Genomic DNA, 25,388 nt, shown 5'->3' with positions numbered 1-25,388 from the left:
ATAAGCAAATGTAGAATGAGAATTGCATTTGAATTTATCTTTTTTTTCCTATGACTTTTTGGTTCACTCCCCATGCAGTGAGCCATCTATCAATTTCCTTCCCTGAGGAACATTTTGTCCTTGCTCTTTAATATGACCTTATTCCTTCAAATTCAGAGAGAGTGAGAGGACCTCCCAGCTTTCAGATTTCTGCTGAACATATTTCAGTGCTGTGAAATCTTTGGAATTCTCACCTAGCTGCCATAGTGCTGTCTCATATTCCTCAGTTCAGAGAACCAATCCCACGACCTATAGGTACACCTGGATGAGCTTATCATCAAGTGGATTCCAGAACGTCCCTGGGACCTCCTAAAGTTTTTGCAGTCCAGAGATGTTCTGTATCTCCTGTGGAGGAGACTGGAGAATGTATTTCCTTTGCAAAGTTCTTTCTACCAATTTAAATTTAAGAACTAACTTTAATTGTGAGTGATATTTAATAATTCCAGGCTCAGTATGCTCCTCGTTTAAAATTTGTCAGCATTACTGTATTGTTGTTCGCAAAAGTAACAAAAGGTGTTGCAATAGTGATTCATTTTGGCAAATTAATCCTGCAGTGGGATTTCAAATGCAGGCATTTGTCCCCTGGGATTAGACAGCAGCAGCCTGTGGAATTATTTCTGACATTTCATCCATCATAGACTCAGAATAGCTAAACAAACCATTGCTGTTCTCTCCCTGTTCAAGGAACAACTTTCACAGAGCCTTCCCACGGAAATATCCCAACCTATTAGTGTCAGGAAACTGTGCTTGGAAAGTTAAGAGAAAAAAGAAAATTCTTCCACAGCCAAAAGGAAAAGATGTTATCGTACGTCAATAATGCACACTGGGAGGTCTTCTCAGAAATAGTTATTGGGCTGGTGTAAATCAGAATGGCATAACCAGTGTGAGTATATCGATTTTGTTCAGTTCAGTTCAGAAATCTATACTACAGGAGTGACTAGATCTCCAGATTTGAGATTTTGGACTTACTCTCCTTTATGTAAATGACCAAATCAGTAGTAGATGAAACAGGGGGAAGACAGAGTCCTCTAATGCTGCTTCTTCCTTTTTTTTTTTGTTTAAAAAATTATGTTTTAAGACAGGTGATGTTTTCAACACTGTCTCACATCTACATTTTTCAGGCTTTTCTTGAAAAGTTGCAAATCTACTACCGTGCCTAAAGTGTTTACTTCAATGATCTAATTCCTGTCTACATATAGCCAAAACTAGATTAGCTCTAGTATTTAAATACCACAGCATCAGTGAACAATAACTCTGGACTAGCTCATTATTAGAAGGTAATAACATTTTAATCTGTATTAAAGTGCAGTGTTGTCTGATTGATCTCAAATTGGTTTCCCGTTCTGGAGACATCTCTAAGGATATAATCAAAATTACATGAGGTTCTTCCCCTCCCCTCCCCTTGCCTCCCCTCCCCTCCCCTCCCACTTTAATAACCAATATAATGTGCTTTGAAGTAACGTGGTCTCACACTGAAATCTATAGTCAAACACCTAAACTAACAGAAAAGGTAAAACCGCCACAAGGGAGAATTTAGAAACGGAAGTGCATAATCAGATAAATGAGAAGAAAGTTTTGAAAAGCATTGCAGAGGAGTAACAGGAGATATTGCTGGTGTGTTTCTTACTACACTGTTGTTTTCCTTCAGTAAAAGTTCTATCAGCTGGGGAGAGTTGCTCACTTCTTTGAAGCTGGCTCTTGTTTCTCTGAAATCAGATTCCCTATTCCCAGGGCTCCACTCCGCAATGCCAGCACAAACATACATCAGCAGCTGCACAGCACTTTAAAGACTATGCAAGAAGCTATCAAGCAATTATTTATTCCACTTTAGATCCACGTTCATTATTTTCATGGAGTAAGTTTGAAGTTGGGGGAATATAAATCTGAGAAAGTAAATACACATTTTGCAACCTGCAACTCACCTAAGAAGTAAACTCACCTACCTTTAATTGAAGAGACAAGACCTGTAGATAAAAAAGAAAAATTTCTCACCAATGGGTAAAGCTGTAAAGAATACTTGAGTCTTTATTTAAAGCAGTGAGTTTTGATATGATGAAGCACTAGTGGCCTTATTCCTTCAGCCTACTTGGGGTCAGGTGCAATTCTAGCTGCTTCTATGCTTGTATAGCATTGTGTGTGAGATGGTTTCATTCACGATGTATTCCCTAAAAAGTCAGTAGATCTGTGCTGATGATGAATTAGTCCTTTAGAAAAAGGTAACAAAGAAACTATACTGGAAATTTTTTCTCCCAAAATGAACATTTATTTTCCTGGTGATCCCAGGTTTGTGTTGATTTCTAGTGTGTACGAGTAGAATTCACGTTATTTTAGACAACTGACTTCTCAAATAAACTAGAGTACATTTGTCCTTTGGCCTGAAGCATCTAGTGAATCCACTGATTAACAAGTTTCACATAAAATAAACAGCAGTGGAACCACTGAAGCACCTTCACCTAAGAGAAGTCTGTACAACAGAAGGAATGCTGGTGGTATTCCACACGTGAAATCAACAAAGCATCTGAATGAAAAGACAGCAAGATATCAGACAATCTCACTCAAACTTTAGCGAAGAGATGGTCTTTCCCATTTGCTCTTAACTTTTTGCTTGTGTGGAATTCATTTTTTCAAGGAAGTACTACACTAAGTAATTCGAAGAAAGAATAAGAACATATAAAAATTTTAGGTCATAACATAACTAATATAAAAGTTTTAGGTCATAACTTTCAATTACCTCACAGTTTTCTGTCTCTTTAGCTACCTGAAACACATGTTTCCCTGCATTTTCCTAGGGAAAAAAAAAATCAATTTTCTTTTGCCTGACAGGAGCGAGGGAGAGTTTTTTGTACATGCAGTTAGATATGTCAGGTCACAATGGATGTTGAGCTCAGGTATTTTGACAGAACAGCACTGTCAAACTCATATGCTTCCTGCTGAATGTCCTCTGAAGCAAAGACATGAGACTGCAGAAAAGGAATTTATTACTCTGCTTTCAGTCTTTCACCCCCGAAACAGCGACACATCTGGAGCAAGTCCTGCTTCAACGTGGATGCCAGGGTTGGATCTCCCACATTTACTTGCAGTGACACATGAAAAAGATCACTCAAAAACTCTTTGGGTGATTTCAGTGCTTTATCAGTCCTCCTTTATTAACATATTTGTAAGTGCATGTAACTGATTAAATTACGATTAGAATTTCATAAAGTCATGCTATAGACCAAGCATATCCTCAATTACCAGAGCAATTTGGTAACATTGCTTTGGAAGGAAGAAGTGTGAGCAGTTCTGGGAGCATCCCAAGAGCCAAGCCTGCAGTCACCTCTCCCTTTGCTTTTCCATCCTTGTCCCAGGGCCATTTCTCTGAAAACACACCTTTAATAGTGGGAATAGAAAAGGAGAGGGCAGGATGGTTTGGGAATACTGTCTGACTTTGCATAATCTGGTTGTTCAGTCATTCACCCAATATGTCAGAGGATTGGTCCTAATCCCCAAGTTATAAACCAGCATCAGCATGGGAGACAGCCGTGTGCATTTCTGGAGACATGGGGTTGGATGTCAGCTTCGGAGAGACGTGTACAGATCTGCGTTCCAGCAGAGCAGAGACAGGCATCAACTCAGGGCTGAGGATTTCCCCAGACACTGTAAAATTAGGTTACTTTATATGTTTTTATCCCTGTAGACTTTTTCAAAAATCTGTCTTTGCTTCTAAAACATTTTCAAGTAAAGAAAGATATTGTGGAAGGATTCCATATGTGAGCAATTTGTAGCAGATAGCTTTTTTAATGAAAGACGTATTTTGTTTTATTTTTTTCTGTCTAGAAAAATGCAGCTACTTTTTAATCTTTGATTTTGGGAGTGGAAAATATAATTTACCCCTATGCTGTGGCATCAGCTTTATTTTTTATGTGCAAATAAACAAGGATGTTTTAGGATAAGAACTTCTCAAACAACAAACTTGATGGAACTGGTTCTCCTTCCAAAGAGCTCCTAAAAATGTCAAGAGTATAAAGCAATGTTGTCATTAGTCCACTCTCCCACAATGTTCAATGATTAGGGTGTGAATTTAGATGCCAGAGTTAACCTCTCTCTCAGAAGGATGGAAAGAGAATCTGTGTTCCATGTTGACCGTCATCCTCTCCAGCCCTTCACGCAACAAAACACAGTGCAGAAATTAGATCATCCCTTGTCTTGTCTTCCACAAACTACTTTCTATTTCTAAGCCCTCAGCATCCAAAAGCTTTGAAAAAAATTAGCAATTCAAAATGGCACTGAAAAAGGGCACTTTCAATACAATGCAAGAGCACTGCCTTTCAGAGAAATATCTTTCAGAGGAAGAGGAACTTGTTGAGTACTAACAAGAAATCAAGGTACCTTCCCCACTGTACTTGTCATTGTTTCTGGCCTTTTATTTGGGAAGAGAAATAAAGACTTCTACATGAGAGGAAAAAAAATAGCAATTAAAGGTGAGTTGAGTAACACATGTTTTTGTAGCAAGATTTTTCTTTGAGAAGTATAAAAACAGACCCTGTCAACTGAAAATAAATTTTGTAAAATTTTAGGGTGGTACTTACATATCTCCCAAAGTACATGAAAAAGTTGTATTATCATCTCATGTGTGGCAGCAGCTGAGAGAGACGGCACAAGGCCCTAGGCTGTAGAGAACAGCTTGATCCTGTATTCCTGAAAAGCCTTAGAAATTCTGCCAAAAGGCTAGGCCAGTTGTACTGAGAATTCTGGATTAGGCTAAGAAGAGATAGTTAACTTGCTGGGGTGCTTTCTTTCTTCTTTTAAGTTACTGGGTTGTGGTTAGAGGTTAACGGATGTATTTAATTGGTGATCACAATGTGTTGTGCTGTAGGCATATGTCATATGTTTTGGGGATAAAACCTGACTTTAACCATTTATACACATCATGTTTATGCAAGATAAAAATAGTAAACTGAGGAACAATTCTGGCTGTGTGAGTGCCAAATATAAAATTTGCTTTGAATTCAACTTTCCAAATTTCCAAAACTTGCAATTTTCTTCGTTTGGATACAGTATCTTTTGTTTCAAGCAGAGAAGGTCATGTATGCCTCAAATCAATAGGTTCACATAAAGCATATAAAGAGGTAAGTGCTCAACCATTATTGCAAAAGCTGTGGTTTCCATATAAGAAAGGTTAGCCCTGACTGGAAAGTCTATTGTATGACAAGATCACAAAGACTAATCAATCACTTCAGCAGCCAGCACCATATAGGGAATTTGGAGTACAACGCTCGTTTCTGACCTATACTGTGGATCATCCAGTGTTCTGCAGTCACTCTGCATACAGCATCTGTTGACATCAACAGGGCTGACAGAAAAATATGTTTCAAGGTGACCCTAACTTCTGCTTTGATTAAATGAGTTTATAATTTGTCACTTTGGGGGGGAGGAGGGGATGCAAATATATATCATTAACTCCTTTTGAAAGAACTGTATCTCAATCAAGTGCAATTATGTTTTTAGATGAAACCATCCTGACCTCTCCCTTTACTATCAAATATTTTCTTTGTTCAAATATGGTATCAGTAAAAAGATGCTTAGTGTATTGAACTGAAATAAATTATGTCAGGACTTGTTTGTGTGGTGCATTCAGGAGAGTGCTCCGTGTCCTCCTCTGGAATTACTTGCAAGTAAAAGCCATACACTTACAAATGACCAAATTTCTAACGTCCGTATCATTGTAAAACTAGATTTTCTATGAGTTTCCACTAATGCATACTGAATCCTTAGTAATTCACAAATATCCAGACATATTTTTTTCACTTCAGCTTTTTTTTTTTTTAATAACAAAAAGGACAAAGTAAAACTTTAAGAAGATACATAACCTTAAGCTATGTGATGTGTCAGAACATATTTAAATGCATGCCAAAACTGGACTGATTTTGTTCTATTATTATCTGGCCATCATTTTGCTCAGTAAGAAGTTTAATGTTCCTTTACTATCCTGGATGCAAGACCATGCTATTCACACTGGTTTCCAAGTATGACAGATTCCAGCCCAGTCTGATACTGCAGTGACTGTTCATTTCCCACTGGTGATCACCCCCTCATCTTATGGTTTGCAAAGAAAAACACAGAGAAGCATCAGAAGACTCTCTATAATAATAACGTACACTTCACATGCAGGTATATTCCAGCACTAAAACATTGTGGTCTGCTTTTTTGCTTTGCCATTTTGTTTGACGTGAATCAGAAAAAATATTTGGAGATCAGTTTTATTTCTTCTTCTTCTTTTTTTTTTTTTTTTTTTTTTTTTTTCCCAGTATGTTTTGAGCCAAGATCATTTATATGGGTCACCCCGTGCAAATTCGCAGGTACACAGAGTAAAAAAGCAGCTATTAATAAAGAACAGATTGGCAAAAATTTGAAAATTCAATTCTTTGAAAACCTTCAGTACTTTCTTCATTATGTGTAATCTGGACTGTACTAACACATTTGCTTGTGCACCAAGGTACGTGCTAGGACATTTTCACTTATCGTGACTGTTTTCTGCTGTACATCTCTATCGATTGTTTTTTCACTGTTCTTTAAAAAGTTTTGGCTGAAATCCCGGTTGCAATGCATGAGTTTAATCAAAATCTGCAGATGTTTTCCATTGACGATGTAGAATGGGATTTATATTTCATCAGTGAACGTACACTGACTCTCATGATTATACATACATACACATCAAATACACAGGCAGCAAAAAGATCTTTTCTCAGGAAGCAAGAACAAAACACCTAGACATACAAGCATGTACTCTGTACGTCAGTGAGAAAGACAATTTCGACACAGGGGCTATCCCAGATCTTGTAGCTGTCACTTGTGCGGCACAAGCAGAGATAAGGAGGAAGATGTAATATAAACAAAGAGAAGAGACTCGCCTTGCACTTCAGTTTAATTTGCCAGAGCGTTTTCTCTCCAGCCTGCACACCGTCCGTGGTGCTGGGTCCGAGGAGTGATGCTGTGCTGGAACTGCAGTGATAGATAGACAGGGAGGCTGGCCTGCCTTTCACTCACACACCACCCAGACTGCATCCTCTGATGGCATTTGTTTCTCTGAGACTTCACTTATCTGTGTGCCCTGGTGCCATTTCCCATTGCTGAGCTTTCAGTAACCACAGAGTGATGCTTCTCCATCACCCCAGCACTGCACAGTGGGGGGGGGAAAAAAAAGTAGGAAAAAGGATTAAAAGAATTAAAAAAAAATCTCTTAATTATTAATGCATATCAAAATTGTCCTCTTCTGTTCTGGAAACTGCAGTAAACTGCCTCATGATCTAGAGCTTTTTTTTCCCAGTAAGTTATTCTCAGTAAATCTTGCCTGCTGGTTGTACGCATACACATTTAGATATCTCAGATCTGTCTTTATATACACTTTCTCCTCATGAAAATCATTCTGACTACATAACAGGCATGTGGGAACTTGCATAAATTATGCTGATTATATATGATTCAAACCATAAAACACAAAATTACATTGCATTTTTGATAAGCGTATATACATACCATGAGATGCGTGAAAGGTCAAACTGGAAGTTCCTCCTTCTCATATATGAATACATGATTTTTTCAATAACCAGCACTACTGGTTTAAACCAGCCTGGATAAGAAGTTGTATCTAAGACAATTGACTGGCCTCGTGTTCACAGTGCTACAGCGCTCCAGCTTTGCAACTTGACCTGTGCACAGGCAAAAGCAAACTTAAGTGTGTTAGTGGGCTTCTTTTTTTTGCACAGGAATACTTTTCCTGGATCAAGGCCATAATGATTAAGTTAGCTACCCGATCAAGAACATGACAAAGCTCCAACACAATCTCATATCTCTGAGTTTATTTTAATTTTTATCTTCAGAGGTGAGCAGTCACAAGTTGAGATTTATATTCTTACAGCATTCCCACAGAATGAAGGAGTCAGTTAACTTCCAACAAATGACAGAGAATGAATAGTTTTTAGTAAATTTGCCGAGAACCACACCAGCAGAAGAATGGCAATACTTGCCAAAAGAAAAAAAAAACAATAAACCCTGATCCTTTCAGAACACTCAGCCCTCTCTTTGGGTTCCTGTATGCTTGCTTTCTTTTAACTTAGCTGACTCACACTGAAGTTTCCAAACCTGCTTCTTTATACTCTGTCATCCAAATTTCAATTTAGGTGCTTGCATTCAGAAAAAGTGTGCTTCTTTGAATGCTGTTTGTCCACACAAAGACAGATGCATCCTCAAAGAACAGCCACACTTTGCTGGAGAACTGAGATTTCTAGCTTTAACACTGGGATTTAGAAGTACTGGTGCTTGGAGGCTGGATCCAATTACTCCTGTGTTGCATGAGGACCTACCTTAATAATGGGGTAGGTGTTGAGCCAACACTCCTTGAAGTCCATTGAAAGTCTCCCATTGACTTCCAAAGTAGGACGAGCTGTGTGTGAAATACACAGCACAAATTTTTCTTCTCAGATGCCATAAGTGACCTCCTTTGATGGTGTCATAGGTGTGCAAATTTAATGCCAGCCAAAATGTCTAACAGACCCAGGCAGGTGCAATTTCTCACAGTGAAACATTGGTACCTACACATTTTAAAGAGATGTTTTTTCTGTCTGTTTTTGCTGCTATACTTTTTAATATCTCTTGTGACAACTACTTTTCACAAGGTGCTTTTTGTTGATGCTTTGTACACTTTTTCACACACTGGACTCTGCCTGGCACATTCATCAACCTGCAGCACTTCAGCATGCTGTTTTTGTATAGTTATTTTGGAGATTCACATCCCTTGAATACACGGCATGCATGCATATGCAAGAAACTTGTTGCTTCAGTAGGACTACCACTTTTGTATGGCAGTCACTGTGATGTTACACATAGAGTCAGGGTCTTAACAAGACTAAATGTATCCTTCCATGCTGCACAAGAAATGATCCTCAGTAATGTTATCTGACAGTTACTTTCTAGAGAGCAAAAAACAAGTTTTTCTTGTAGAAAAATAGTGGAAAACTTAGAAGAAAGATTTGGGATCTTCAGAAACTCTTGGCTCACCAAATGATGTTGATGTATTATATGTCTAGGACTGTTTTCTGGATTAGAGCAGGACTGGCAGGTCCTGATCAACTCAGAGCTGAGTGCTTTCTGCATCTCCTTAGCTCAAGGGAAGCCACATGCTGCCCACAGAGATGCAAAGATTGAGTAGACATCATTTCAAGTACAATTTCAATTCAAGTGATCCCAATTTTATGCCTAAATTTGCAAGGAAACCTATCAGGAGCTACAGAACGTTTGGAAGAGCATCCCAGTTGCATTTCTTCTTACCGCAATTCCAAGGAGCTTTTTTGGTCCTTCCAGCAATTAAAGGTGTGCAAAGATAACTGAGAGAGATACAGAATTCCTTACCTGTTCACCACTTCAGCACATTTTCCACTTGGTAACAATGCATGTGATTGGTTTTCGTTTTTTCCTGCCTGTGACTTCTGAGTGATCTGAATAGTCTTGTCAAAATCTGGATCAAAATCTAGCAGTGCCCAAATCAGATTTTTCTGTTGTAGCTGGAGAAAAGCTTCTTCGGAGATTCCTTCCTGCCATATTCTAGCATGCTATAGCTACTGGCTATGACTGACATCTTTCTTTTGGCTAAAAAAAATATAAAATCTTTCTCGTAAAGCTTCTAGCATTCCTTTAAAAAGGACACATCTAGGTAAAGGTGAAGATCACAAAGCTTAGTCCCAAATGTAAGAATATGAATGCAATGGTCAGAAAAATTTGAATATTTGTAGGAGTTTAAAATTGAAATTGACATGTAAACATGTAGCCAAGTTTATTTTCTGTACATCTATACAACTATCTGTAATAGAGAAAAGACAGACACATTATTGATTTTAAGTCTTCTTCTCTGATGATGAAAGGAATTACTTTAATGCAAATGATTATTTGCATGATAATATTAATAATAATGACAGCCAAAATAATGCCACTATGTATGAAAGTGTGTGCTGAACAAATAAGGGTCAGAATCAGGAATACTTAATAATCGAAAAGATGTGGGGCATGGTATGTAAATGAAAGTGTCCTGGGGCCAAATGTTCTCAACAGAGATACTAAAAACACCCCACATTACTTTATTTTTCAGCTCATGAGCAAATACATGTTGAAAATATGTTTATTTGTTCTAACAGCAAAAACAAACATATTCTATAATATATGTATTAAGAGGATGTATAACTCACACAGCATTCATAGCTAGGAAAATGTGACTACATAACAGTGAGTGCTGTGGAAGGAAGGGGAAAGAAGGTTGAGCAGTAAGAAGGACAGATGCCTGAGGAGAAAAAAACTTGCTAACCAGAGGCTCGTACATCGACCACATCATCCTGTGTTCCGCATGCTGATTTCTTGAGCCAAGATAAATTTTTTCTAGAATTTATAGGATGTGGTTGCCTTGCACTGAGAACACAGCAGTTTCTTCTCCACACAAACATCTCTATCTAGCGAGGCTCAGTACAAACAGAAAGACTATCTCACTAATTATTTATACAAAGACAGATAGCTGCATTGTGGAAGATTCATAGGAACAATATTCCTTTTTTTGGGGCGGGAGGATCTGGGTTTTTGACTTTCAGAGCTGTGAAAGAAAGTAATTTACAGATTAACTACATTCATGCAGGTATGTACATACTCTCACTTTAGAGTGTTGATATTGCTTTTTTAATTGTAAGGTATTTATCAAAGGCAGGACTTATGCTTAGAAGCTTCTTCCTACCTGGCCTCTTGGCTTTTGAGTAAGCTGTGTGAGTAAGCAGTGCTCCTGAGCTACTGGGACTAACCTAACTGTGTTTACATTAAGAGAAGATTCCTACATGCCCTGGAAACATGGGATTTCACATACTCCAGCAAACATGATTTTCATGAAATTAATATGATTACTTTTATGAAACAGGTGCAACTCATTCATAACTGTTTTCAGAATCAAAGCAACAGTTTTGCTAATTATGCCTCATCCTCTTTCCACATTTCTCTCCACTTTAAGACTAAAGATTTGAATTACCAAAACGATCTTAGAAAGGGGAGTAGGAGGAAAATAACTTTCTGAATGTTTCACATACCATTGTTCTCATCTTCTCATTTGTGCATGAAATACAGAAGAAACATGTCAAGCCCTCAGCAGCTTGCAGAAAAGCAGGTAAGAGAAGAAAGAATAACAGTCAGTGGAAAAACAAACTGCATTTTGGAGAGGCAGAACACTGGTGAACTGCAGTCACCTTGGACCTTAAACTGAACTTTGCAAGTAGTCTTACTCTATTTTAAGCAGGTCTTAAGGAACTGCGGGATCGAGTCTCAGTTTAGACTCCAGGATTAGCATTCCTCCTGTGCAAAGAACCATAGAATTTTAATGAATACAAGTAGTCAGAATTTCTACTGTCTCCCAGAGATTTGTTTATTTACTAATTTAGAGACATGTTTAACATCTTACTTCAGTGGCGAATCTGTACCAGCACCATACTGAGATAACGGTTAAAAATCTGATGCTGAGAGAAGAGTGGCATCTGTGAGTCATATATGCTTCTAAGAACATATAAATGCTCTTTGAAAATACTGTCCTTGACACAGATCATAAGATATTAAAAGATTATAGCAGTCACAAAGGCATCACACCAAGAAGTCTAGTTCACTTTTTTTTGGGAAGTTTTCTGCATTTAAAATAAAAGAGAAATTTGAGGTAATATTTTAATTTCTGCTGAAAACACATGAGTATTTTACTTAAGACAATGATATCTTTAGAAACTTGGTATTAGCACCTGATTTAGTGAAATGAAATCTTATTAAAACAACAAATCATACCCTTTACTCCAAGTCCACAAAGAGATACGGAACTTAATTCCACTGACAGAAACTAGCAGCCATTTTCCAACTCTTCATTTCAACTGCTGCCTTTCTTCAGGTTATGAGAATTCTCTTGCTGCCCTGAAAGTCTTCCATTAGAACTGCAGGGACCTTTTTATATCCCTTTTTATATCCCACACAAGACAAGGGAGCTGAAAGGGAACTTACTGAAGCTGTAACCACAATCAGTCAAGAACCTCCATTCAGAATCAAGGCACTTGGCCCTAGTACTTTGCTGGGTCCGAGACTTTGAGAACATGGCCTGTATGGTAACAAAAGGGCAATCAAACAAGCTGTTGTTACCTGAGGGATGGAATCTTTTAACTTGTATTTTAAATGATTTGGGACAAGGTTTTACACTTCTTGTTGACTTTTGCTTTTCTAAAAAGTAAGTAGCTGTCTATGTGAAATCTGGCCACGCAGTTCTGAAAATCTGGCTGCGTTCATTCAGAACCAAACAGTAATATACGACATGGTCACTTTTTAGTCAATCTCAAGAACAATTCTGGATATTAGTTTCTTCTTAAAATGAATTTAAATTACAGCAAATATCAGGAAAGCCAACAAACTCAAACAAAAATAAAAAAACCCACCTCATTTCAACTCCTATTTTTCCCATATCACTTTCCATGGTTTCTGAAGTTAAGCCACACTTTCAACAACACAACGTTTTGACAACTTTACCCACAAAAATACTTCATTACTTAATTCGCTTCCTAATGGCACAAGCAAATTATTATTTACTGATTTTTTATCTCAATATTTATATATGTTTTTGTTAAGATTTAAAAGAATTGCTTGGAAAAAAAAAAGAAAAAGGAAAAAAAAAGAAGAAGAAGATATTCTGTCGAATGAAGCTTTGGTAAAAACTCTCCAGAGAATGCATTCTCTATGATAAATTCACTAGGGTGAACAGTCAGAGTTGAAGTAGTGTTCCATGGCATATGAAGTTTATAATAAAAGTGAGATTGTATTCTTAACATCCTGTACAATAAGCATTTTTTTTAAAAGCAGATATCTAATTACCTCTTAAGGCCATTACTCGTTTCCCTGGTGACACCACTCTCCTTATAATGCACTGATCAAACTTCTCATGATTATTTCCCAAACAAGAAAATAATATATTTGAAAAATCAATAGCAAAGAGTTAGTCTTCTGCATAGCTCCTTGTACATTCAAGATCATGATCTTATCAGCATGGGCCCTGTTATTTTTAAAAGAGCTTTTTTAGTTAGCAAAGTCAGTAGCAGTAGGCCATGGGACTGGTAGCAAAGTCAACTGCACATTTGAATACTTAATTTTGTGGCTATAAACAGCTACGTCACATTTCAAGCAATAACAATGGGATAGTTTTCAGCACTGCTCTACCATGAAGGCATGTTTTCTATTTTCTTCTTGTATATACAATTAAAAGCATTCCCACCAGAGAAATCTGCCCTGCATTCACTTCAGGAACACCACGTGAGGAGAGATGGCTCTCAAAAGTTAAAATCTGGCCTTTATTTAGGCCACATCATGAAAGAAAACACATTTTTCTTAGGGCTTCTATCAAAAATTTGGATTTGCTGACTAATTGTCAGTACTTAGCACTGTATTCAATTCATAAAGAAATCTCCTTTCAACAGAGAAACCTTTTTTATTCTTCCTATAAAGGTGGGTTAGTCTTTTATCAGACAGGAGATGAGGAACTTTGCACATTAGGTAAAAGGCAGGTTATAGTCTTGCTCTAGAGGATATCTACCAGTGTCTGTATTCTTGTTGAGTAATAATGAGTTACCATAACCAAACAGTAGACGATGCATGTCAGATGGTTCTCCAATAACATCAGAAAAAAAGCAGCTGATGTATGGGATATTGAAGGCAGATTAAGTTGTTAATGTATATTAGTATATTCTTAATTTCCTTTTAATTGAAAAAGACATATTGACTTTAATTAGAACCATTTCACAGGAACTGTCAATTAGCACATGTCAAACTAGTTAATTCAGAACAGAATTCTTTTAATTAGGGTCTGCTTTCCTTTAACTGTGGGGCCAATGAAATCAGCCTTTCCTTATCAAGATTTTAAATGTCTCTAAGACATACAATACAAATGTAGTCTCTTATCTATTATTAGAAGCCCATATGGATAACATTAAAATGATGATGCTGGCATTGTTCAAGCAGCACAAATCAGAGTTTCCTTTATGACTCTTTGGGAAGAAAAAAAAAAAAGATGGCTTTGAAGAAAGACTATTTTAAATACACAGATTTATCCTACTTTAAAGAGACTACAAAATTTATGACATGCATGTTCACATTTAAAGTATTATTTAATACGTCTGCTCAAATAAATGGGCCTATTCAAACGTTTTGTGTGTTCTATCAGCCAAAGACACATAAAACATTTTCAAAGCATGCTGTAACGTTCTTCCCTTAAATGAACTGTAATCAAAAGGAGAAAACAGACTGAACTTTTTTTTTTTTTTTTTTTTTTTTTTTTTTTTTTTTTTTCTGGAGAGGGGACAGTATAAAACCAGCATTGTTAACTTTCATTGCATGTGAAGATTTAACACTGATTGCTAATCCAGCGGCTGTGAATACTAGTGAGTTAATGTCATCCCAGTTATCAAATGGCATATAATCCTGGTTCTGCCTTTCATATGCATTTTCTGAATGTACCTGATGAGTTTTCTGATGACTTTCAGTTCAAAGCCAACATACGTATCCATAACTCTTCCCCAGGTTTCCAGGTGGTGCCAAATGTGACACCTGTAATGCTGGTAATGCGACTAACAACAGCTGGGAGAAATACAGCCAAAATATGAAGAGAATGATTGCAAAATCTAGTCTTAGTTTTATCATATGGGATTTAGCCACTGTTTTACTGACCTATATCAACAGAGGATTACAGAGATTAGTGAAAGGAATACTTAATAACTCAACTGTGGATTCCAAAGAGGATTATCTGGTAAGATATTTTATGTATCCTGATGCTTTGTTGAACATATTAGGGACCTGATTATAGGCCCAAGTAACTTAGAACAATAAAAGAAGCATAATTTCCCTAAGTGGAGTACAACTGGGATGCATTAAAATTTACTGTCCCAGAATTATACTTCGTCTGGAATCCTAACCACAACATTTTTTTCTGCCTGCAGGAACTCTTTGGTTTGTGTTTGTCAGCACAGCTGTTGGGGTGCCATGTGCTAGAATGCGTTAAGGATTTCACAGACTCTTGAAAAGTGGGTGAACTTGAATGTGATGAATGGCTAAAAAATGTGCCTGGGAGTTTTTCAGGTCAAGCAAGAGGTTCTGTACCTGTGTCACTTTGCTGCCTATCATCCCATGTGAAGTATTCCTTGAATATAAACTAAGAGATGTAGTGTTACTTTTAAATGTGATTGTAAATATGTAACGTAAAACTCCTCTATTTATTCATTAATCCTATTGTGGCCCATATTAAATCTCTGCTTATCAGTTTAAATACTTACCATATTTTAGCAGTATATAAGCAGACCTAGGTCACACTGGCATCAAATTGCATAATCCAACTTCTTTCCTAACACAGCAGAAACAATGCACTGGATTTTTACTATATTACTCAACTGGAAATATATTGTTTGTTTCAGAATGGCAGTTAATAAGAGCCTTCATTTAACATCATCCCAACACTTACTGTGCATAGGAAAGATGGGTACATTCACCACATAGGTTAGATAACATGAGGAGAATGTCTTTGTATTCTTGTTTTCTGTATTATGCTGAAATGCATTTAACTGTAGGAAATTCTCTGTTAGATGACTGGGAATTTTTTAGTCCTTACTGCATCCTAGTCTGATCAGTAACAATTTGTCTAATTCATATTTTACGGCTGGGAGAATTGAGGGATAGCTGAGCAGAGGCACACCACCTCTCCACAACCTCATGCCCATTCAGTTGCTGGCACTGAAGGCAGATCTTCCCAGTTGCCTGCAGACACACCAACAGCAGGTCAGTCCCCACTTCAGACCCTGTCCTTACAGCAAAGAAAGGCTTGCTTTTTCCTGACTGATACTAAGTCAAGGCGATTCTGCATGGCAGCAGCACTGATATTTACTCTCAGATCTCATGATTAAGTAGTAAGGTTTGACTTCAATTAATTCTAATGGTTTCTGATAGCAAAAAGTCACTACAGAACTTAAAAAGCACTTGAACTGCAGCAAGATCTTTACAGTTATCTATATGATATCTTTCAGTCTCTTTTGGCTCCTTGATCTGCACCAACTTATGTGCCAACTTTGGTCTGTGAGAAACTGAACCTTAACGTCTGTTATTTTAAAAAATGTATGAAAATACTGCAATCTACAATGGATTTCACAAGGTCTGACATTCCTTTTGGGATAAGTACTTCATAAAAATTGCTCATGTGAATCATGTACTGTTCATGTATTGTTCATGAATCAAACCAAGAGCCATTTAAAAATGACTAGCATTAGGGAAACGTAATAGCTTTTTAACAGATTATTTAAATGACTGTATCTCTGATTTCCAGTCATTTTATCCAAACAGCTATGGCAGAACTATCCTTGAAAAGAGAGTAACATTCTGATTAAACTCTTTTGTTGCTGGATTTAAGAAATATTTTAGAAGGGAGAATTTCTCAATTATATATTCATCTTTCAGAGCCTGGGCATGGAGGGTGTACAATTTGATCAAACCCAGCTGAAAGCACGAATGGCTTGGAGGATTCATTCCATTTTTACAATCACAGCTGAGACAGCACTTGAAATGTGCTCAGCACTGCGCAGTCCTCTTGTGCAGGCTGACTGGTGTAGGAGTCATTTCCTCACTAGTTTCTTGTAGTGGCAGCTTGGCTGAGATGCCTGACACCCAGCAATGCCTGGCAATTCAGTAGTGCAATAAGACAGTGTTCAAGTGCAGTGCTTATATTTTCCTGTAGCTGGATTATTATCCCATCTATCCACTTGGTTTCTGGGTCATATGTATCCTGATGTAAGCAGCAGATATGTTCAAAAGTTCACCTTATCTCCTCCACCTGCTCCTGCTGGTGGCTCGGCCCACACACCCTCACTCCTTTTCGTGGAAGGTTTCTTATCTGTGGCTTTGTGTGTGTGTGTATGTTTGTAAGCAGTGGTGGAACCTGCTACAATCCTGAGTTGGAAGGGACCCACAAGGATCATGGAGTCCAATCCCTGGATCCATGCAGCACCACCCAAACCCAAACCCTATGTCTGAAAGCAGTGTCCAGATGCTCCTGGAACTCCAGCTTGGGGCTGTGCCCACTGCCCTGTGCATCCCGTTCCATGCCCACCCTGGTGGGCAGCCCCTTTCCCTGACCCCCAGCTTCCCTCCCCTGACGCAGCTTCATGCCGTCCCCTCAGCCTGTCGCTGTCACACACAGCAGAGCTCAGCGCTGCCCTCCGCTCCCTGTGAGGAGCTGCAGCCACCATGAGGGCTCCCCTCAGCTCCTCTGCCCTGTGCTGAGCACACCCAGGGAGCTCAGACACTCCACATACACCTTGCCCTCCAGACCCTTCCCCATCTTTGTAGCCCTTCTTTGGATGCCTTTTAATAGTATTATGTTCTTTTTATATGACGGTCTCCAAAACTGCTCATGCAGAGCTGCAAGCACGTTCCTTTGGGTCGCAGCACCTCATGCTACACCAGCCTTAACTACTCCTTTATTAAGCAGTTCTCTGAGCATAACTAAAGCATGTGGGTTGTTAACATACATAATAAGTTATATTTAAGAAGGTTTCAAGCTAGCACATTGTATTTTGCAGCAAAGTCATAAAAATACGCTAACATGAAAACATCTAATGAGGGAAATGTTGCGTGCAGATGTCTGTTTGCCTATTATTCCATAAAATGACAATATATTTTTATTTATATGAGTAATGTTAGACACAAACATGTTACCAAAAAAACATTCATTTAGGAAACATATAAACACAATATGAGTCTAATATAAGAAACCGTTGTAAAACACATTTTTTTTTAGTGCTTATACAATGACGAGAAATTAAAAGAAATTGTTTCAAATACATTTTTTTTCTCTCTCATGATGAAAAAGAAATATATGCTCTCATCTGGCATATTATTTCAGATGTAGTAGAAAAGTGAAATTTGTGCCTCACGTCATGTATCCTTTACATGATGCAAAGGAACATAATTTTATTTTTGTTTTATTTGAAGACTGTCCTGGCACATTGGCCACCAATTTCATTTTTATTGCAGTACATGGATAACAAAGTCACATAACCTTACGTTAATGCAAAAGGCATGGGAAGGGAAAGGGAAAGTATAATTTTTGTTGTTGCTGTTGTCATTTGAAATTTCCAGAGTGTCTATGCACATTGGGTACCATTTCATTTTTATTGCTCTGCACTGATAGCAATGTCGCATATCATTAAGTTAACACCAAGTTAGAAAAAAAAGAAAAAATGAGGTTTTTTTTTCTTCTGTTACCATTGTTTGAAATTGTTTGTACTGTTTAAATATAATTTCTGTGTGTTGGTGAGAGTATTGAAAAATCTAATACTCACTGTAAAAAGCTATATTAATTTATGCTTTTTGTATGTCTCCATATGACAGTAGGTAGAAAATGCAATGCACCTATCTTATTGGTGAGATAAAGGTTTGCTCAGTGTCCAGATGCAGCTAATATGGAAACAACTACCTTTGTGGAGAAGTGGAATAACCCCACTTTTTAATATCTCCAAATCGGTACATTTTATTAAAGAACTTATCTTATACATCCTAAAATACCTCCCATATGCACCTCATTGTCTTTTAACTCCTGAGCAGAGACTGATCCTCACTTTGGGATGCAGAGGGTTAATCTGTAGTTGTGGTGCATCCACTCCTTATCACCGACATGTAAATAATGACCATTGGGATGGACGTAGCACTCATCTAAATGGGGAGCACCAGGCAGCTGCGTGGCTGCTCTGTTTTATGTGACAGGTCATTGTACAGGTCAGCACTAATAGCAGTCAGGATTACAGCCCTTGGCCTCCTCTGGGAAATTTGTGCCTCAGTATGGTGAATCTACTGCCAACAATTGTCTCAGTTTTGGAGGCCAAAAGAGGCCAACTTGTTTTATTTTACTTAGTTTGTTGTTAACCATTCTCATACCATGCACAGCTCTGTTTCTTTATCCTTGACCTGTGGAGCAGCTCTGTTTTGGTACTGTAATTCAGTGTCCATTTTTAAGGAGCCACCTTAGAAAGACAGATAAGGGGCTGCCAGAAGGTGATGGCATGCAGGACCAAAATGGTCTACATGGTTTCAAATAGACACCATGCGTTTCACCTGAGGCTCTGCTTTCTTGGTAGAATGCTCAAAACAAGTTTCTGTAATTCATACTTGAATTAATGGCTCTGGGAGCACCTCAAACCCTTTGACATTGCTCTTGTGGAGCTCATGGTTGAGGTGACTTCATGGAGGGCAGTCTCAGCTAGCATATTCAGCTGATCCATTACATCCCATTCTTTTCTGTCCTGTGATATTTTAAATGTAAACTCTTTTGAGGCATATGGATTAGACCCCACAAAAGCAGTCATAATTCCAAAACTGTTCATGGCCTATGGAATCCTTGTTACTAGAGGAGGGATACAACAGCTTCCAGGCAATTGTTCTCTCAGTGAGGAGCATTACAAGGAAGGACCTAGAGTGGAATCTGTGCACTCTGTAAAACAAGATGAATCTGCGAGGACAAGAGAACCTTGGCCAACATATTTAATGAGAGCTGTATGGTGTTAAACAACCACAGATGTATGTAATAGATTTGTTGTGTCACAATAGGCTACATCCCAATAAGCCACCTGAACACACAAATGTGTGACAGCTAGTATGGTTTACATTTTTAATGCATTTCCTTGCATGAGGCTTGGAATAGCTTTCTCTTCACCCACTGCCATAGGCTACTGCTGTGTGCTTGCAGCAGCACTTCATCTTCAAGAGATCACATATCATGAAAGAAAATAATGAAAGAGAGACTGGCCAGGGGAATCCCATGAGACCATTCATTTTCACTGAGCCTCAGATGTCAGCACCTGTACTGGTGTTGCTGTTCCCTGGATGGTGTCCATGAAATAAAGACCTTTCTGCAGCCAATGCAGTGGCAGTGGGAGTTGCTTGCTCTGGAAATGTCAGTTGAAGTATTGGACACAACCTTCAATGGTACTGGTGTCCTTTTCCTTCCAAACTTCGAATGAAACAGAGCAAGTGTGAAATATTTTGTAGCAGGTGTTGGAGAAAGCAGGATAATGTGGCAGTTTTGGAAGAAGTGCTGGAATGGGAATACGCTACTGAGCTCTCCATCTGGAGAGGAAACCCAGAACCACCCTTCCCTCACAAGCTGCTGGAAAAACAGGAGTGTGTGTTTGGGGCTTTGTAGAAGTCAAGTTATAGCTTGTTTCTAAATGTCTTCATATGTTTTTATTTGTATTGCATACTTTCCTCTTGGCTGCAGTGGAGCTCTTTTATTTTGCACCAATAAATTCTGAAACATTTTAAGATGTAAAAGATTTGCATGTCTCAGAGATGCGTAAACTACATAGCCCCTGTTCTCTCCCCCCCTGGATTTTTGTTAAGTTCACTGGTAATTCTTTATCACTCTGCATCTTATGCAATCATTTATATTAGTGCCAAATGTGTTTAAAATGCTGGTCAAAACTACATGACATGTCTTTAAGTGACTGAATTTGAGTTCTGGGGTCACACGCAAGAAATCTGTGTCCAAACCTTACATCTGCAGTGCGTAATGTGCCTGTCCAGATGGCAGGTATATTCCAGTTCTTAATAAGCTACTTAATAAGCTCCCGTCTGTCTCCGTAGCAAATGATGACAAGCCTTTCTGATAGTACTTTAGAAGCAGGAGAGCTCATATATAGTCATACACACATACATAAGTATATACATACATAAGTATATATGATTTCCCAATTTTTAAGTAATAGAAATTATATACATATATAGAATGCATGCTTCTACATACATGCACATCTATGAGGTATTAAAATTACAGCCTTTCAGGAGAAAAATGATTCTGCAGCAATGTTACAGAGCATAACTTTTGTGAAAATTGTGCCTAAGAGCTGTTCCATTCACTGCTGTTGCCAGTGGTGAGGAATGCCAGCAGTTTAACCATTTGTCTAGAAGGAAAGGTAATAAACCATTTCTCAGCAGTAGCAATCAGATTGCTTTAGTTGGACTTGGGTCCTGGCAGTTTTTGATGGACACCAAGCAGAGTGGGAGGGCCTGGGTCTTGAGAACCAGCCAATGCTCCCCCAGGGCTGGAGCATCAGCTTCACATTTTAGAGTTCTGTGAGATATCTGGGTGGAGCTGTAAGTAGTTTGAGGTTTGAGGGTGGGATAAACTGTCCATGTTGACATAGCCATTTCTCATTATAACCGTATTGACATAAAAATTACCAAAGTTTAGCTTTGGTAATTCTGAGCCTGTGTTGCAGTGGCTGTGTAATGGGAGAAACAATAGAGAACAAAACTTGTATACAATGCATTTTAATAGAATTCTTTATATAGTTTGATTTCTAAAAGATCTCTCATTAGCCTATTGCCTGCATTTTTGTAGCAGTTACCACAAACATTGGCATGATACCATGGAATGGTAATGGAAAATGGAAAATATTAACAGGGAAAATGGGTTTTTTATGTTGACTACACTGCCAAAATCTGTTTGAAAACCACCTGCAGTCCAAGGATTTATTTGTTAGAGTCACTAAAGCTTAACCGGATAATCTCTTCACTTGCTTCTCATGCGCTAAACAAGTGAACAGAACAAACAATCAAACCCATATCATAACATAAATAATCTACGATTTTCTGTGATAAAATTCCCCTATGTAAAGACCTGGGATATCTGAAATGGACAGTGACATACAAGGTTCTCAAGTAAATTTAGTGTTTCTCTTACCAATCCTATCTATGGAGCCTTCTGATGAGAAAGTTTTTTGGCTAAATCTCTCATCTCAGGAACTTTCAGTGTGAGATCATTGCTCTAGTGTGTATCTCAACTAATAACTTCTTGCATGAACTTCAGGTAAATAATTCCATCCTCTCCCAGTTTGATCATCTGCAGATCTGTTAGCTGATATACAGAAAGCCTGTTGTCAAAACATTTGCAAAATTAAAGAAAAGCAAAAGAAAAGAAGCAGATTTTTTGCTCCATTCTTTATAGATAGAGTACATTGGTTGCTGATAGCTCATAAATATTAGCATACTGTGATAAAGCCAATTTAGGAAGAAGTGCTAAACAGTTACTATCCTGGTATTAGCACCAGGAAATGACATCATTTTTTTCTGGATGCTCTATTTGCCATAGTTAAATCCCTTTTCTCTCCTTGCTCAGGCAAAACTGAGTATTGAACATCATTTTTTTCATATGCAGTGACTTAATTTTCCCCCTTTAAGAGCTCATGCTCTGATTAAAAAATGTGTATTTATAATTTTCCAGCAAATTAAATTTATTAAAACCAGTCCGATAATCTTTATTATCAAGTTGTATTTAATACTTATTATGAGGTTAAACCACTAAAATATCTGTAGTTCAATAAAATATCTCCAAACTTCAGTCATAAGAGAATGATATTAAAGCAAACATGCAGATTAATAATGGGAATGTTTGGTTTCTAACAGAAAAGACAAAATCTATTAGGGTTGGGCTGAATCTTGAAGTTATCACCTATTCTTTGCAATCACTGTCCCAAATGTTTATATCTGTAAGTATTGAGTAAAATGAGTAAATAACTTGAAGATTTAGTCTAATGTTATCGAAGTTTTTCTGATTGATTTCTGTGACTGACATCTTATGTAAATACTCTGAGCTGTTGCATTGTCTGTAATTACTGAGAAACAGATGAAGTTGCGGTTTAGTTAAAAGCATGCTTCTTGGTTACAAAATACAAGGAATAATTGTAATTTATTTCATTTTTCATTTTCATTTTTTTTTAATGTAAGAGCAAATGTAGTAAAATTTAATTAAAGCGCCTGCATTTTAGTGCCAATTGTAAATATACTGATAACATTCTGACTATATAATAATTAATAAGAGATTTCTAAATAGATCGTATTCTTCTACACTACAATATATCTAATAATAAAAAAATTGCAATAATAAACCAAGGGCTACTAGTTTGTCCTACAGAATACTTGATGATTCTAGCAGAAAAAAATATGGGGAAACAGGATGGCATTTATCTGCAAAAATCTTTTGAATTGAAAAGCACACTTGACTTGTCATGAAAGATAACATAATGTAATTTGATGCAGGTACAAATTTATTGGAATGGGCCAGAAATCCGACAGAAAAGGCTTTGTTCATATCTCAGTAAAGATTATACTTCTAGACATCTAGTACAACTTGTACAATGATGGGTTACATTTTTTTTTTTTTTCACTGATGAACATCAGAAATATTAAAATAGTGTTTGATAGTCTGCCGACATATTTGTTGTTTTTCTGGCATAGTGAAGGAGTGGAAAGAAAATAATTTGGGAAAAAAAAAAAAAAAAAGATTCTTTCTATTTCACGGATTGATGGTTTTATTCAGTGTAGGAACTGATGTCGTGTTGTGTGGCCAGGTGACTTTGTGGGCTACCTAACAGCCTGGACCACAGAAATACTCAGAGCTGGGTCAAGAAGAGCAACACTCACTGATCTGAATGTCTTTCCAAATGTGGGTGTCAGTCCATCTATCATGGGACACCACATCCAGTCATAAAAAGCTTCTTGCAGCAGCAGCAGAGGATTAGAAAAACCTTCGGTTACCCAGATGATTTTTTCCTGTAAGTTCAAACACTGCTCATGGCATGCTCTGACAGTCTGTCCATCCCTACTTCTATGGATAGAACGGAAATTGGTCCCTTCTTTGCGGGAAATATTCTGTAGTTTTTTCCTCGATTTGAGAGAGCAGTGAGAATCATCCCCCTTGGTGATATGCTGTGCCATGTAGAGCAAAATACAGCCTCTCTGCAGCCCTTTCTCTTTGGGGTTTCCTTAGCCTTCCTGAACGTTTTTCTTGCTGTTGTGCTACCTGCTGTCTTCAGGTGAAAGTTTCTTCCTCTTAATAATGTATGGTGCCACCTTTCCTAGTCTGTTCTTGTGCCAAATGATTTTATCTTAAGAGCTAAATACCCAATGGTTTTGGCGAGCACTGAGTGGACTAAGACGAGTCTGATTTTTTTTTTTTTTTAAAAACACTCAGGAAACAACTGCTGCCATAATCACAAGGGAATAGCGATCCCTCTTCATAAATTCAATTTGTTCATAACCTTTTGACACAGACCATAAATAACCTTTATATATCTCACATACACACACAAGGACACATACAGCATGTGACATAAACAACGTATATAAATATTTAGAAAAATACAAAATAAATGTAAAGTGTCATAAGAACTACCCACTTATTAGCAAGTGGTTAACTGCTTGTTCAAACTGATACCTGGAATGCCTGCCAGCTCTGTTTGCTGTGCCACTGTATTGGCTGAGGTACAAAACCATAGCAAAGGAAGCACCAACCCATGAGAAATGAGACTATTTCTGCAGAGATTACACCAGAGATGAGGGGAAGTTGAGGTTGCATTCTGGCTCGCATAAGGGCTAGAAAGATTTCCTGCTGTGAGATCTGGAAAAGCGAAACAAAAGGGAGAAAAAAACCCCAAAAAACATAGAAACTACTTTTAATTCTAAAAATTATTCTTCGATATTATTTATTATTTGGACTCATTTGATAATAATATTGAAAAAAACCACAAAAGCATGTGCCAGAATTGAAAGTGGTAAATCAAACAATGTTATGGAGGGAATAAATATTCCTAATTCAGTTTTATTCCTAAAAAAGTCACATTGCAATGGAATTAAATTAAAATTAAATTAAATTAAATTAAAATGTGCCTGGCTTCCTATGTTTTTTCTATGTTCTTTCTTGTTCTTTAAAACCTATAGGAAGATGTCCCATCTGATGAACTTGGTGCTTTATGTTTTCAGTAATATATAATGCTGATAATTTCTGGGTAAAAAATCAATGGAATGTGCTATATATAAGAAAGTACTGAAATTTAATATTTATTTTGATATTAGCACAACTTCTTGCAGAAGATCCACAATAAAAATAATTCAATTCACAGCCTTTATCATTCTTATTTTTGTTCAAAATTAAAAGAAGCATTTAAATTTAGACCTTTCAAGTATGATGATGATTTACACTTTTCAAAGAAAAAAAAAATTGCTAAGATCAGGAGTCAGAGACCTATTTGTAATGGTGGAAAACATCCTTTTTAACTTTTTTTTTCACCTTTGTTGAGCAGGGTTGTCTGGAGCTTTAATGTGCACAGTCAGAAAAGGAAATATTGGAGGCCGCAGCATCTCTTTGCCTTTTGCATACCTTTGGTTTGGTTGATGGTGCTCACAGCCATGGAAAGTGCAAGAACAACAGGCAGGGAGCAGGCAGACTCCTCATTCACAGA

General features: G+C 37.5%; 1 long non-coding RNA gene across 2 annotated transcripts in view; it reads left to right on the top strand.

Annotated features, from left to right (window-relative positions):
• The window catches only part of LOC128089431 (uncharacterized), a 31,545-nt gene extending 6,157 nt beyond the window's left edge, over positions 1 to 25,388 (top strand). The window contains exon 5 of one of the 2 annotated variants that reach the window (XR_008210510.1): positions 25,230 to 25,388. This is a non-coding gene — a long non-coding RNA (uncharacterized LOC128089431). Of the gene's footprint in view, positions 1 to 15,050; positions 25,042 to 25,229 lie in introns of those variants that run through there. The other variant, XR_008210509.1, reaches the window with a different exon arrangement.

The sequence above is a fragment of the Tympanuchus pallidicinctus genome, unplaced genomic scaffold (assembly GCF_026119805.1).
Source record: "Tympanuchus pallidicinctus isolate F22 unplaced genomic scaffold, pur_lepc_1.0 scaffold4, whole genome shotgun sequence".
Classification (NCBI taxonomy): domain Eukaryota; kingdom Metazoa; phylum Chordata; class Aves; order Galliformes; family Phasianidae; genus Tympanuchus; species Tympanuchus pallidicinctus.
This window is presented reverse-complemented; position numbering and strand designations above follow the sequence as displayed.